The 13248-nt window shown below is 38.1% G+C and overlaps 1 pseudogene; it reads right to left on the reverse strand.

The window, feature by feature from the left end:
• Positions 1 to 11700: 11700 nt before the first annotated feature.
• On the reverse strand, positions 11701 to 11853 carry LOC131276215 (U1 spliceosomal RNA; annotated as a pseudogene).
• Between the last annotated feature and the right edge of the window lie 1395 nt (positions 11854 to 13248).

The raw sequence follows: 13248 nt of genomic DNA on the forward strand, positions 1-13248 counted from the left end.
AGAATATATATTGATTTGGAAAAATTCTGCATCCTATCTTTATCTTTTCTTTTTTCCCTAATTATTGAGCTTCTCTTCACAAGAACCTTAGATCACAGTAATTCATATATACAATATACAGTACTCCCACATATCCATTATAAAACCATTTCCCTTCCACAGAGATAATCTTTTAACTTATTCATATCATATTTACTGAAAACTGATGTACAGATATTGAGACAATAGCTTTCAAACAAGGTAACATTTGTGTTTACATTGTGGTTTATACTCTAGGCTATACAGTTTTCTAAAATTTTTTAGTTATCCTATGTTTTACATTATGGTTTACATTATTAGTCTGTCGTCCCCTATGTTTTTGGTGTAATAGTACATGTTTTATATCCATCCTTGTGAACTCTTGTGAAACACTTCCCTTGCCCTCACATTTACTCTGGTTCCATCTATTCAATATCTATTTCCCCCTCCCCTTAGGTCCCACAGTGACAGTCAATCTTCATTTCCTGAGGAGCCACATTCAGAGATACTTGCAACAGTGCTGAGGGCCTGACCCGCTCAACTGCCCTAATGCCCTGGGAGCCACCATTTCTCTTGAGGGATACAGTTCCCTCTATTTGATGGCATTAGTCCTCCCCAGGATGTGGGTCTACCTTCACTCTCATTATATGGGTCTCTACCCAATGATATAACCCACTCTGGCAAAATGAGCATTCACGTATGCCCTAGGAGTCTGTCCTGCATCAGGTTATCCCCTTTGAGTATCTTAAACAGGTAACTTTCCTAATTATATTTTGAAAAGGTTTTCTCAGCATTATACTCTCAACCAACACCTGACAATCTCCTATGTTCGTGTGTTGCCCCACCCTCCCCCCAATATCTTGGGCAATATTACCCATCCGCCCATCCCTAGCCACACTCAAACCCGCATAGCCCCACCCAAAGGTAACCCTATACCCCCATTTTATCCCTTCCTTGTACACATACTTACCTCCAGCTTATCATAGATTTCACCCGTGTAAATATCAGCTTACATTCTTCCTCTACCCCCCGATTTCCTGTAAGCCTATCTTCCAGTCTCTAGCTCTCTGAGGCAGCTTGCTTATTTCATATTATTGAGGTCATGTAGTATTTGTCCTTCAATGCCTGGGTTGCTTCACTCAACATAAGGTTCTCAAGATTCATCCATGTTATCACATGTGTTTGTACTGTATTTGTCTTAAAGCTGAGTAGTATTCCATTGTATGTATAAACCACATTTTATTGATCCACTCATCTGTTGATGGGCATTTGGGTCAATTCCAACTTTTGGCGATAGTGAACAATGCTGCTATGAACATTGGTGTGCATATATCAGTTTGTGTCCCTGCCTTCAGTTCTGCTGGGTATATACCCAGCAGTGGAATTGCTGGGTCATATGGCAAATCTATGTTTAGTTTTTTGAGAAACCACCAAACTGTCCTCCAGAATGGTTGGATCCTTCGGCATTCCCACCAGCAGTGGATGAGTGTTCCCATTTCTTCACATCCTCTCCAGCATTTGTATTCTTCTGTTTTTTTCATAGCTGCCAGTCTTATGGGAGTAAGATGGTATCTCATTGTAGATTTGATTTGCATTTCCCTGATAGCTAATGATTTGGAGCATTTTTTCATGTGCTTTTTAGCCATTTGTATTTCTTCTTTGGAGAAGTGTCTGTTTAAATCCTTTTCCCATTTTTTAAAAGGGTTGTTTATCTTTTTATTTTCAAGTTATAGGAGTTCTTCATATATGCAAGTTGTAAGTCTATTATCAGATATATGGTTGCCAAATTTTTTCTCCCATTGTGTAGGTTCCCTTTTTACTTTCTTGACAAACTCCTTTGAGGTGCAGAAGACTTTAATTTTGAGGAAGTCCTTTTTATCTATTTGTTCTTTTGCTGCTCGTGCTTTTGGTGTGAAGTTCATGAAGCCATTTCCTATTACAAGGTCTTGGAGATGTTTCCCTACTCTGCTTTCCAAGGTCTTTATGGTCTTGGCTCTTATATTTAGGTCTTTGATCCATCTTGAGTTGATCTTTGTACAAGGTGTGAGATGGTAATCCTCTTTCATTCTTCTACATATGGATATCCAGTTCTCCAGGCACCATTTGTTGAATAGGCCATTCTTTCCCAGTTGAGAGGGTTTGGTGGATTAACCGAATATTATATGGCTATATATATGAGGTTCTATATCAGAACTTTTAATTCAATTCCATTGGTCTGTGAGTCTCTCCTTATGCCAATACCATGCTGTCTTCACTACTGAAGCTTTGTAGAATGTTTTGAAATCAGGTAGTGTGATTCCTCCAATTTCGTTTTTCTTTTTCAATATGTCTTTGGCTTTTTGGGGCCTCTTTTCTTTCCGAATAAATTTCATAGTTAGTTTTTCTAGTTCCTTAAAGAAGGCTGTGTTGATTTTTATTGGGATTGCATTGAATTTGTAGATCAATTTTGGTAGGACAGACATCTTAATAATATTTAGTCTTCCTATCCATGAACAGGGAATATTCTTCCATTTATTTAGGTCTTCTTTGATTTCCTTGAACAGTCTTGTATAGTTTTGGTGTATAAGGTTTTTACATCTTTAGTTAAATTTATATCTAAATATTTCATTTTTTAATTTACTAATGTGAATGGTATTTATTTCTTGATTTCCTCCTGATCTTGCTCATTATTGGTGTACAGAAATGCTACTGATTTTCACGCATTGATCTCATAACCTGCGACTTTACTAAACTCATTTATGAGTTCTAGAAGCTTTGTTGTAGACCTCTCAGAGTTTTCTATGTATAGGAACATGTCGTTTGCAAATAATGAAATTTTGACTTCTTCCTTTCCAATTTGAATGCCTTTTATATCTGGTTCTTGCCTCAGTGCTCGAGCAAGTACTTCTAAGACAATGTTAAATAGAAGGGGAGAGAGTGGGCATCCTTGTCTTGTTCCTGGGAAGGATTTTAGGATTTCTCCATTGTAAGCAAAGTTGGCTGTGGCTACTTCACATATACTCTTTATCATGTTCAAAAAATTTCCTTGTATTCCAATCTTTTGCAATGTTTCTATCAAGTAAGTGTGCTGTATTTTGTCAAATGCTTTTTCTGCATCTATAGATATATTCATGTGATTTTTTTCCTTCAATCTGTTTATATGGTGTATTATATTGATTGATTTTCTTATGCTGAACCGTCCTTGCATACCTGGAATGAATCCCACTTGGTCGTGGTGTATAATTCATTTAATGTGTTGTTGAATATGATTAGCAAGTATTTTGTTAAGTATTTTTGCGTCTAGGTTCATTAGAGAAATTGGTCTGTAATTTTCCTTTCTTGTGGTGTCCTTGTTTAGTTTTGGTACTAGAGTAATGTTGGCATCATAGAAGGAGTTAGGCAATGTTCCTTCTGTTTTGATTTTTTGAAAAAGTTTCAGCAGTTAGTTCTTTCTGGAATGTTTTGTACAATTCACCTGTGAAGCCATCTGGCCCTGGGCTCTTCTTAGTTGGGAGGTTTAATGACTGATTCTATCTCTTTACTCGTGACTGGTTTGTTGAGATCTTCAGTTTCTTCTTTCATCAATATAGGCTGTTTATGTGTTTCTAGAAATTTGTCCATTTCCTCTGAATTGTCGTTTTTGTTGGAATATAGTTTTTCAAAGTATCCTCTTATGATAGTCTTTATTTCTGTGGGGTCAGTGGTGATATCTCCTTTCTCATTTCTTATTTTGTGTGTTTGCATCTCCTCTCTTTTTTTCTTTGTTAGTCTCACGAAAGGTTTGTCAATTTTATTGATCTTCTCAAAGAACCAGCTCTTGGTCTTGTTTATCTTTTCAAGTGCTTTTTTATTTTCTAGTTCATTTAGTTCTGCTCTTATCTTTGTTATTTCCTTCCTTCTTCTTCCTGTGGGATTACTTTTTTTTTTCTAATTCCTCCAAATGTGCAGTGCAGTTAGTTCTTCAATTTTTGCTCTTTCTCCTTTTTGATGTATGAATTTATGGCTATAAATTTCCCTCTCAGTACTGCTTTTGCTGCATCCCGTAAATTTTGGTATGTTGTGTTATCATGATCATTTGCTTCAAGGTAGTCATTGATTTCTTTTCAGATTTCCTCTGACCCAATGTTTTTCTAAGAATGTGCTGTTTAATTTCCATATCTTGGTGTGAAATCTGGGCCTCTGGCCCATGCAGATTTCCAGCTTCACTCCACTCTGGTCAGAGATATTATTTTGTATGATTTCAATCTTTCTGAATTCATTAACCTTTCTTTGTGGCCTAGCATATGGTCTATCTTGCAGAATGATCCATGTGCACTTGGGAAAAAATGTATATCCTGCTGTGTTTGGGTGTAATGATCTGTATATGTCTATTAGATCCAGCTCCTCTAATATACTGTTCAAATATTTTGTTTCTTTAGTGATTCTCTTTGGGATGTTCTGTCCAGAGTTGATAGTGGTGTATTAAAATCCCCCACTATAATTGTAGATACATCTATTCTTTCACTTAGTTTTTCCATTGTTTGCCTCATGTATTTAGAGGCGCCCTTGTTAGGAGCATAACTATTTATGATTGCTCGTTCTTCTTGACAGATTGTCCCTTTCACTAATATGTAGTATACTTCTTTGTCTCTCACAATTGTTTCGCATTTAAAGTCTATTTTGTCTGATATTAATATAGCTACTCCTGCCTTTTTTTGGTTATTGTTTGCTTGTAAGATTGTTTTCCAACCATTCACTTTCAGCCTCCATGAATCTCTGGGTCTAAGATGTGTCTCTTGTAGACAGAATATAGATGGGTCATATTTCCTTATCCAATGACCCAGTCTGAATCTTTTGATCGGTGAGTTTAATCCGTTGACATTCAGTGTTATTACTTTCAAGGAATTATTTATGTTAGCCATATTTTGATTGGACTTGTGTTTGTCATAATTTGTTTTTTCTTCTCTTTTTGTCTTTTTTATTGCTCTTACACTCTCCTCCAACTCTGCCTGTCCTGTGTTTTCCTTTCTTCCTGCAGAACTCCCTTTAGAATTTCTTGAAGGGGAGGTCTCTTATTCGCATTCTCTTTCAGTTTCTGTTTATCTGTGAATATTTAGAACTCTCCATCATTTTTGAATGCTAGTTTAGCTGGATAGAGTATTCTTGGTTGGAAATTTTTTTCCTTTAGTACCTTGACTATATCATACCACTGCCTTCTTGCCTCCATGGTTTCAGATGAGAAATCAGCACTTAATCTTATGGAGCTTCCCTTGTATGTGATGGTTTTCTTTTCTCTTGCTGCTTTTAGAATTTTCTCTTTGTCTTGAGCATTGGATAATTTGACAAGTATATGTCTTGGGGTGGGCCTGTTGGGGTTTATGATGATTGGGGTTTGCTGTGATTCTTGGATATGTACTTCTGTCTCTTTCAGTAGATTTGGGATGTTTTCAGCCATTCTTTCCTGCAATACTCCTTCTGATCCCTTTCCCTTCTCTTCTCCTTCTGGGATGCCTATAATACGTATGTTTGCGCATTTTGCATGGTCATTCAGGTCTCTAAGTCCTAGCTGGATTTTTTCTATTTTTTATCGATCAATTCTACTATTTGATTTCTGATGTTCTGCCTTCCACATCGCTAATTCTCTGCTCTGCCTCTTCTAATCTGCTGCTATTTGCTGTGAGTGTGTTTTTCATTTCTTGAACTGTAGTGTTCATTCCCATCATATCTGTTATCTTTTTGCGTATGTCTGCAATTTCACCTCCAAGTGTTATCTTCATGTTGTTAACCTCTTCCTTTACTTCATTAAATTTGTCTGTGATATATGTTCTGAGATCTTTAATTACTTGTGCAAAGTTCTGCTCCCCTTCCTGGTTTTCAGTTTGTTCATTGTATTCAGCCATGTTTTCCTGATTACTGGTTTGGTTTGTAGATTTTTGTTGCTGTCTGGTCATCATTTTATCTTGATGGGTTTAATCAGTTCCTTAGCTTCTTTGTCTAGTCTTGGGGATTAATTAGTGTTGTTTTTGCATAAGTATTATATCTTCTGTTTGTCACTTTGTTCTTCTTATTCTAATTTCTTATTGCTGGCTGAGTTCACTTTGAAGGAAAGTATTAGGGCCAGGGAAAGGCAATTGTGTAAGAAAGGAAAATGTTTAAAGTAGTATTGGTAATAAATGTTAACAGAACAACAATATGAGATCTGGGAGGATGGATATTAGATTCATTTAAGTTGTGTAGAGTTATAGCAGTAAGTAGAGTACTTATAATGAGGTAGTCGACTGAATATGGGAGGAATATGGTATGAAATAATAGGCTAGTGTTTTCATGAGAGAGGGAAAGAGAAAAGAAAGGCAATAGTTTCAAGAGTGTATAAAAGACAGAAAAGAAAACAAAGGTATTAGAAATTAAGAGTTAGACAATTTGGGGATCAAAGAAAGAGAGGTGGAATATAGGAGAGACAGTAGATGATGGAGGATATCAAGATGTGGGGGAAAGGGGATAGTGTAGGTAGCCAAAATCAATTCACACAGAAATGAGGCAATGGAGGATGAGGAAACCCAGCAAATGTGAGATGTTCCCTGCAACACCTATTGTATAATTAAGATAAAATAAAATAAGAAGAAAATGAGGGAGAAGAGAAATGAGAGAGAAAAAAAGGAGAGAAGAAAGAAAAAGGGGGGGGTAAAGAAAAGGGAGGGGAACAAGTAAGGAAAAGAAAAGGAGATATAGAACACCAACAGCAGCAACAACAAAAAAACCCTAAATAAATGAAAAATAAAGACCTTGGGGGATACAATGGGAGAAAAGACTAGGAAATAATGCAATATTAGCAACCAAGACAATAACAACTTAAAAAATTAAAAATTTAAATTTAAATTTAAAAAAAACCCGCAAACATTGAGGGCTAGGACAATCAAGGACCTCAGATGGGCCTCACGGTTTGGTGAATTCAGGGATGGAAAGTCTGTGATATTGCAGACTCAAGAGGTGTGAGTCTCTGGGGTGTGGGCCACCAGGGTTTAAGGGACACAGACCTGGCAACCTCAAATCTGGTTAACAGAGCCTGGGAGCACCGCAGTGCAACACAGCCTTCAGGGATCCCCACAGCTGGGAACCAGTCCTATGGGAGCAATCACGTCCACAAACTCTGACCTATGTTTCCAAAACCCACACTTCCCCCTTTCACTAGGGTCTCTTCTGTGGCTGTATCACCAATTCAACTTTAGGACACCTCCCGCCCTGCAAGCCCTCAAAACAGCCAGTTGGGGGTGCCTCTATATTGCAGCCAATTTAAGGAGGCTGTAGATCCACAGCTAGGCTCAGGGTAGCGGGGCTCTAGCTGGAAGCGCTGTATCAGTGTCTGAAATAAAAAATCCCATGCCTCGCAAAAAATTCCCCTAATTGGTTTCCAGCCACCTCCCACCCTGCTGTTCCCCGAAATAGCCTCCTGATGACGTCTCTTTGCTGTTAGCGATTTAAGGCTGCTACAGATCAGCAGCTGGCCTTGGGGGTGGGGCTCTAGCCAGAAGCGCTATTATTTGTGTCTGCAATCAAAAATTCCCCGCCTCACAATAAAACTCCCGTCTATCTCCCCAAATTGGTCTGCAAAGGCCTCCTGCCCTGTTAGCCCCCCAATAGCCCACTCAGGGCTTATGAATTCCCCAGTACTGCAGAGCCTCCAGGAATTGCACTGGTGCCACAGCTCTGCCCACCCTAGGAGGGAGCGTCTGGTGCACAGCCCCCACCTCTACTAAGAGAGCCTCAATTTTATCTTTAACAAGAATTTTCTCTATTACCTTCCCATGAAATCGATGTCCAGACACCTTCTGCCCTGCAAAATCCTGAAACAGCCTGGTTCTGAAGAATTTCTAATGCTAAAAAACTGTTTTTGAGACCAGCAGAGGCAGCAGCCAGAGCAGCCGCAGCCTGTACCCTCTCCCACCAGCCTCACACTCCTAGACCTTCTTGTACAATAGTAAATAACAATGGTGACAGCGGGCATCCTTGTCTTGTTCCCAATCTTAGAGCAAAAGCTTTCAACTTTTCCCCATTGAGTGTGATGCTGGGTCTGGGTTTTTCATATATGCTTTTTATCATATTGAGGAATTTTTCTTCTACTCCTATCTTTTGAAGTGTTTTTATCAAAAAAGGATGTTGAATTTTGTCAAATGCCTTTTCTGCACCAATTGCCATGATTGTGTGCATTTTTCCCCTTTGATTTGTTAATGTGGTGTATTATGCTGATTGATTTTCTTATGTTGAACCAGCCTTGCATACCAGGAATAAATCCCCTTGTTTGTGATGTATATGTCTTTTGATAGGCTATTGGATTCTCTTTGCAAGTATTTTGCTGAAAATTTTACATCTATGTTCATTAGAGAGATTGGTCTCTAATTTTCTTTACTTGTAGTAGCTTTATATGGCTTTCTTATTAGGGTGATGTTGGCTTCATAAAATGTGTTAGGTAATTTTCCCTCCTCTTCAATTTTTTGGAAGAGTTTATATAGGATTGGTGTTAATTCTATTTGAAGTACTTGGTAGAATTCATCTGTGAAGCCATCTGGTCCTGGACTTTTCTTTGCTGGAAGATTTTTGATGATAGATTCAATCTTAAATGTGATTGGTTTGTTAAGTTCTTGTATTTCTTGTAGTGTCAGTGTAGGTTGTATGTGCATTTCTAAGAATGTGTACATTTCATCTCAGTTGTTTGTTTTGTTGACAAAGTTTCTCATAATATCCTCTTATGGTCCTTTTTATTTTGGAGGGGTCAGTTTCCCCCCTTCATTTCTGATTGTATTTATTTGCATCTTTTCTCTTTTTCTTTGTTAGTGTAGCTAAGGGTTTGTCAATTTTATTGGTCTTCTTAAAGAACCATCCTTTGGTTTTGTTCTCAATTTCATTTATTTCTGTTCCAATCTTTATTATTTCTTCCTTTCTGCTTGCTCTAGGATTGGTTTGCTTTTCATTTTCTTGTTTCTCTAGTTGTTCAGTTAAATCTTTGAGTTTACCTCTATCTTCTTTTTTAATATAGGCATATAAGGCTATAAATTTCTCTATCAAGACTGCCTTCACTGTATACCATAAGTTTTAATAAGTTGTGTTCTCATTTCATTTGTCTCAATATATTTACTGATTTCACTTGCAATTTCTTCTTTGACTACTGATTATTTAGGAGTGTATTCTTCAGGCTCCAGGGCTCCACACATTTGTGAATTTACTTTTTTCATGTCTGTTATTGATTTCCAGTTTCATTCCATTATGATCTGAGAAGGTGCATTGTATAATTTCAAACTTTTTATATTTATTGAGAACTACATTGTGCCCTAACATGTGGTCTATCCTGGAGAAAGATCCATGGATACTTGAGAAGAAAGTATAATCTACTGAGTTTGGGCACAATGTTCTGTATATGTCTGTTAGGTCTAGCTCATTTATCATATTGTTCAGGCTCTCTGTTTCTTTGTTGATTTTCTGTCTATTTGTTCTATCTAATGATGTGAGTGATGCATTGAAGTATCCAGTGATTATTCTAGAGATGTCTATTTCTCCCTTCAGTTTTGCCAGAGTTGATGAATGCAAAGTTATGTAATTAGGCTGAGAGCCATGGATTGTACGTTATGGATGGAGTGTGTGGAGCACAGTTAATAAAACTTTTAAAAAAGAAAAAAAATCTAGCATGAATATCATTCAATTCCTTGCTTAGGTGTTAATAATTTGGAAGATTTTCTTGAATATTCAAATCCAACACTGGTGCCTACACTAGGCTCACAAAAATTTATTTTTCTAACATCAAAATATGATCTACTTATATATTATAACCTATTTTTATTGATAGCTACTCTCCCAGTTGTTGACTCATGTGGAGTAGAAATCATGTATGTCAATGTCATCTTCTATACTAGTTCTTGGCAAAAAGAGCAGCTCAAGAATTGTATTGGTGGAATTACAGATTCTTTCCTTCAGGCATTTTGTGATGTTTAAGAAAGAAAACATCCATGAAGTAGTATTGCAAGATTTATTAAGAAGTAAGTGTTGGCATAAAGACAGGCAGATTGACCAATGGAACTTAATAAAGAACTCAGAAATAAACTCTCACAGCTACAGTCAAGTGATTTTTGACAAGGCTGTCAAGTTCCCCCAGCTGAATCAGAACAGTCAATTCAACAAATGGTGCTGGGAAAACAATAGCCATATCCAAAAGAAAGATGACCCCTATCTCACACCTTACACAAAAATTAACTCAAAATGTATCAAGGGTCTAAACATAAAACTAACAACCATAAAAATCCTAGAAGATGTTGTAGAGAAACATCTTCAAGATCCTGTGGTGGGTGGTGGTTTCTTAAACCTTACATGCAAAGCACAAGCAACAACGGAAAATATAGATAAATGGGAACTCTCACAATTAGACACTTTTCTACCTCAAAGGACTTTGTCATAAGGGTGAAAAGGCAGGCAAGTCAATGGGAGAAAATATTTGGCAATCACATATCAAATAAGCATTTAATATTCATGCTATATAGAGATTATATAGCTCAACAAAAAAAAGACAAACTACTGGATTTAAAAAATGGGCAAAAGACTTGAAAAAGACAATTGTTCAAAGAGGAAATACAAATGGAGAAAAAACACATGAAATATTGCTCAACATCATTAGAGATTAGGGAAATTCAAATCAAAACTAAAATGAGAGGGAAGCGCCTGTGGCTCAATCAGTTGGGTTCCTGTCTACTATATGGGAGGCCCTGGGTTCACATCCTGGGGCCTCCTTGTGAAAGGAGGCTGGTCCACATGCTGCAGAGTGCCACCTGGCCTGCAAGTACCACTGAGTGCCACCCAGCCCACAAATGCTGCAGATTGCTGCCCAGCCTGCAAGCGTTGTGGAGAGCTGATTCAGTAAGGTGATGCAAGAAAAAAAAAAGGGAGAAAATCAAAAGCATGAAGAACATGCAGCTAATGGACACAGAGAGTAGACAGCAAGAAAGCCACAAGGGGGGGGGGGGTAATAAATAAAAATAAATACAGACACAGAAGAAGACACAGTGAATGGACTCAGAGACCAGACAGCATGCAAAAAAAAAAAAAAAAGCCACAAGGGGGGAGATTGAAAAAACAACTAAAATGAGAGGGAATTGTGGAAAGATGGTATTAGACTAGGCAGGCAAGACAATTCTCTCACAAAAACAATGGAGAAAGGGCCAAAAGCTATCTGAGGGAACTGCTTTGGGGGTTAGCAAACCAGTACAGTGGTACACATATCCCAGGAGGGTAAGGTACAGAAGGAGGAAGAACCCAAAACAACATACGTCAGTTCCCAAAAGGCCTACAGTATCTGGGCTGCGTCCCCTCCCCCATCCCAAAGATATTACACTGGGGTAAAACCCCTGGCTCAATGCAGCTGACTGAAAGGGGAATGACATCTTCCTCCCTTTCAGCTCTTTCAAGGTAAAATGGAGGGGGAGGTGGGGAGGTTTTTCATCAGTGAATTTGGCCAGCAGAGCCCAATAAGAAAACTCTGGACAGGGCTAGACACAGGAAAGCCAAGACCGAAACCTCTATGGAAATGTGTGCTGTTCAGCGCCATCTGCTGACACATCTGAAAATTGCATGGGAAAAGAAGTTTCTGGTTCTCCCTGTATCCTATATATCCTAACCCCTGGGAGAAAATCTGTATCCTGGTCCGATTTTGATAACCTAAGATGGGCGATTTGGTTTTTCTTTTAATGGGAGAACACAAATGTAGTCTCCCACTACCACAAATTAGGCAGGAGATTTTCCCATGCTTGGAGAAATTGCACATCCAGAGTGGAAAGGATAGGCCTTACCCTGGGGAAAACCACCTTCAGGATCTTTGTTTCTCTCCTGCTAGGTAAGTAGAGAGAAATTTTAAGAATGTACAATAAGTTGAAACAAATACCAAAGAAGAGTTGTGGAAAAAATTAAAAAAGCAAAAGATAATCAGAGTAAATTCACCAACCTTTCAGATGGCTAGACATCAGCAAATAATGAAAAGCCATACTAGGACACAGGAAGAGATGGCTCAGTCAAAGAAACAAATGAAATGACCTCAAGAGATATAGAATTTAAGACAATTCATAAGTGATAATCACACAGCTCTCCTAAATCAATCCAAATAATTTAAAGAAAATATGACTAAAGAAATACAGGATATTAAGAAGATACTGAGTGAGCATAAAGAACAATTTGAAAGCCTGCAAAAAAAAGTAACAGACCTTATGAGAATGAAAGACATGATGGATGAGATGAAAAATACATTAGTGACACATATGAGCAGATTTTAATTGCTCTAAGACAGAAGTAGTGGTTTCAAAGTCACAGCATCTGAACTGGAAAAGTCAGGAGAACAGAAAGGAAGAGAATGGAAAAAATGAAACTGAGACACAGGAAATTGAATAAAAATAGGATGAGAAGCAGATTTGGCCCAGTGGATAGGGCATCCGTCTACCACATGGGAGGTCCACAGTTCAAACCCCAGGCCTCCTTGACCCATTTGGACCTGGCCCATGTGCAGTGCTGATCTGCACAAGGAGTGCCCTGTCATGCAGGGGTGCCCCCCACATAGGGGAGCCCCATGCGCAAGGAGTGCACCCCATAAGGAGAGCCACCCAGCGTGAAAGTGCAGCCTGCCCAAGAATGGCACCGGACACTGCTGACACAACAAGATGATGCAACAAAAAGAAACACAGATTCCCGTGCCACTGACAACAACAGAAGCAGACAAAAACAAGAACACACAGAAAATTGACACAGAGAACACACAACTGGAGTGGGGGCAAAGGGGAGAGAAATAAATAAATAAAATAAAAAATAAAAATTGGAAATGTTTATGCACACTATCAGTGCTCCAGAAGAAGACGTTGGGAATGGGAGAGAAAGAATATTTGAGGAAATAATGATTGAAAACTACCCAACCCTTATGAAAGACATAAATATCAATATCCAAGAAGGACAATGCACCCCAAACACAATAAATCTGAACAGGCTTACCCTGAGATACCTACTATTCAGAATGACAAATATCAGAGAGAGAAGATTCTGAAAGTATCAAGAGAAAAGCAAAGCAATACATACAAAGGATACTCAATAAGCTTAAGTGCCAAACCCTCATCAGAAACCATGGAGGAGAGACGAATTCTATATCTGGCAAAACTGTACTTCAAAAATGAGGGTGAGACCAATGTCTTCACAGACAAATGAAAATTGATGAAATATGTTACCAAAAGACCAGAATTACAAGAGATACTAAAGGGA

Source organism: Dasypus novemcinctus, chromosome 26 (assembly GCF_030445035.2).
Source record: "Dasypus novemcinctus isolate mDasNov1 chromosome 26, mDasNov1.1.hap2, whole genome shotgun sequence".
Classification (NCBI taxonomy): Eukaryota; Metazoa; Chordata; class Mammalia; order Cingulata; family Dasypodidae; genus Dasypus; species Dasypus novemcinctus.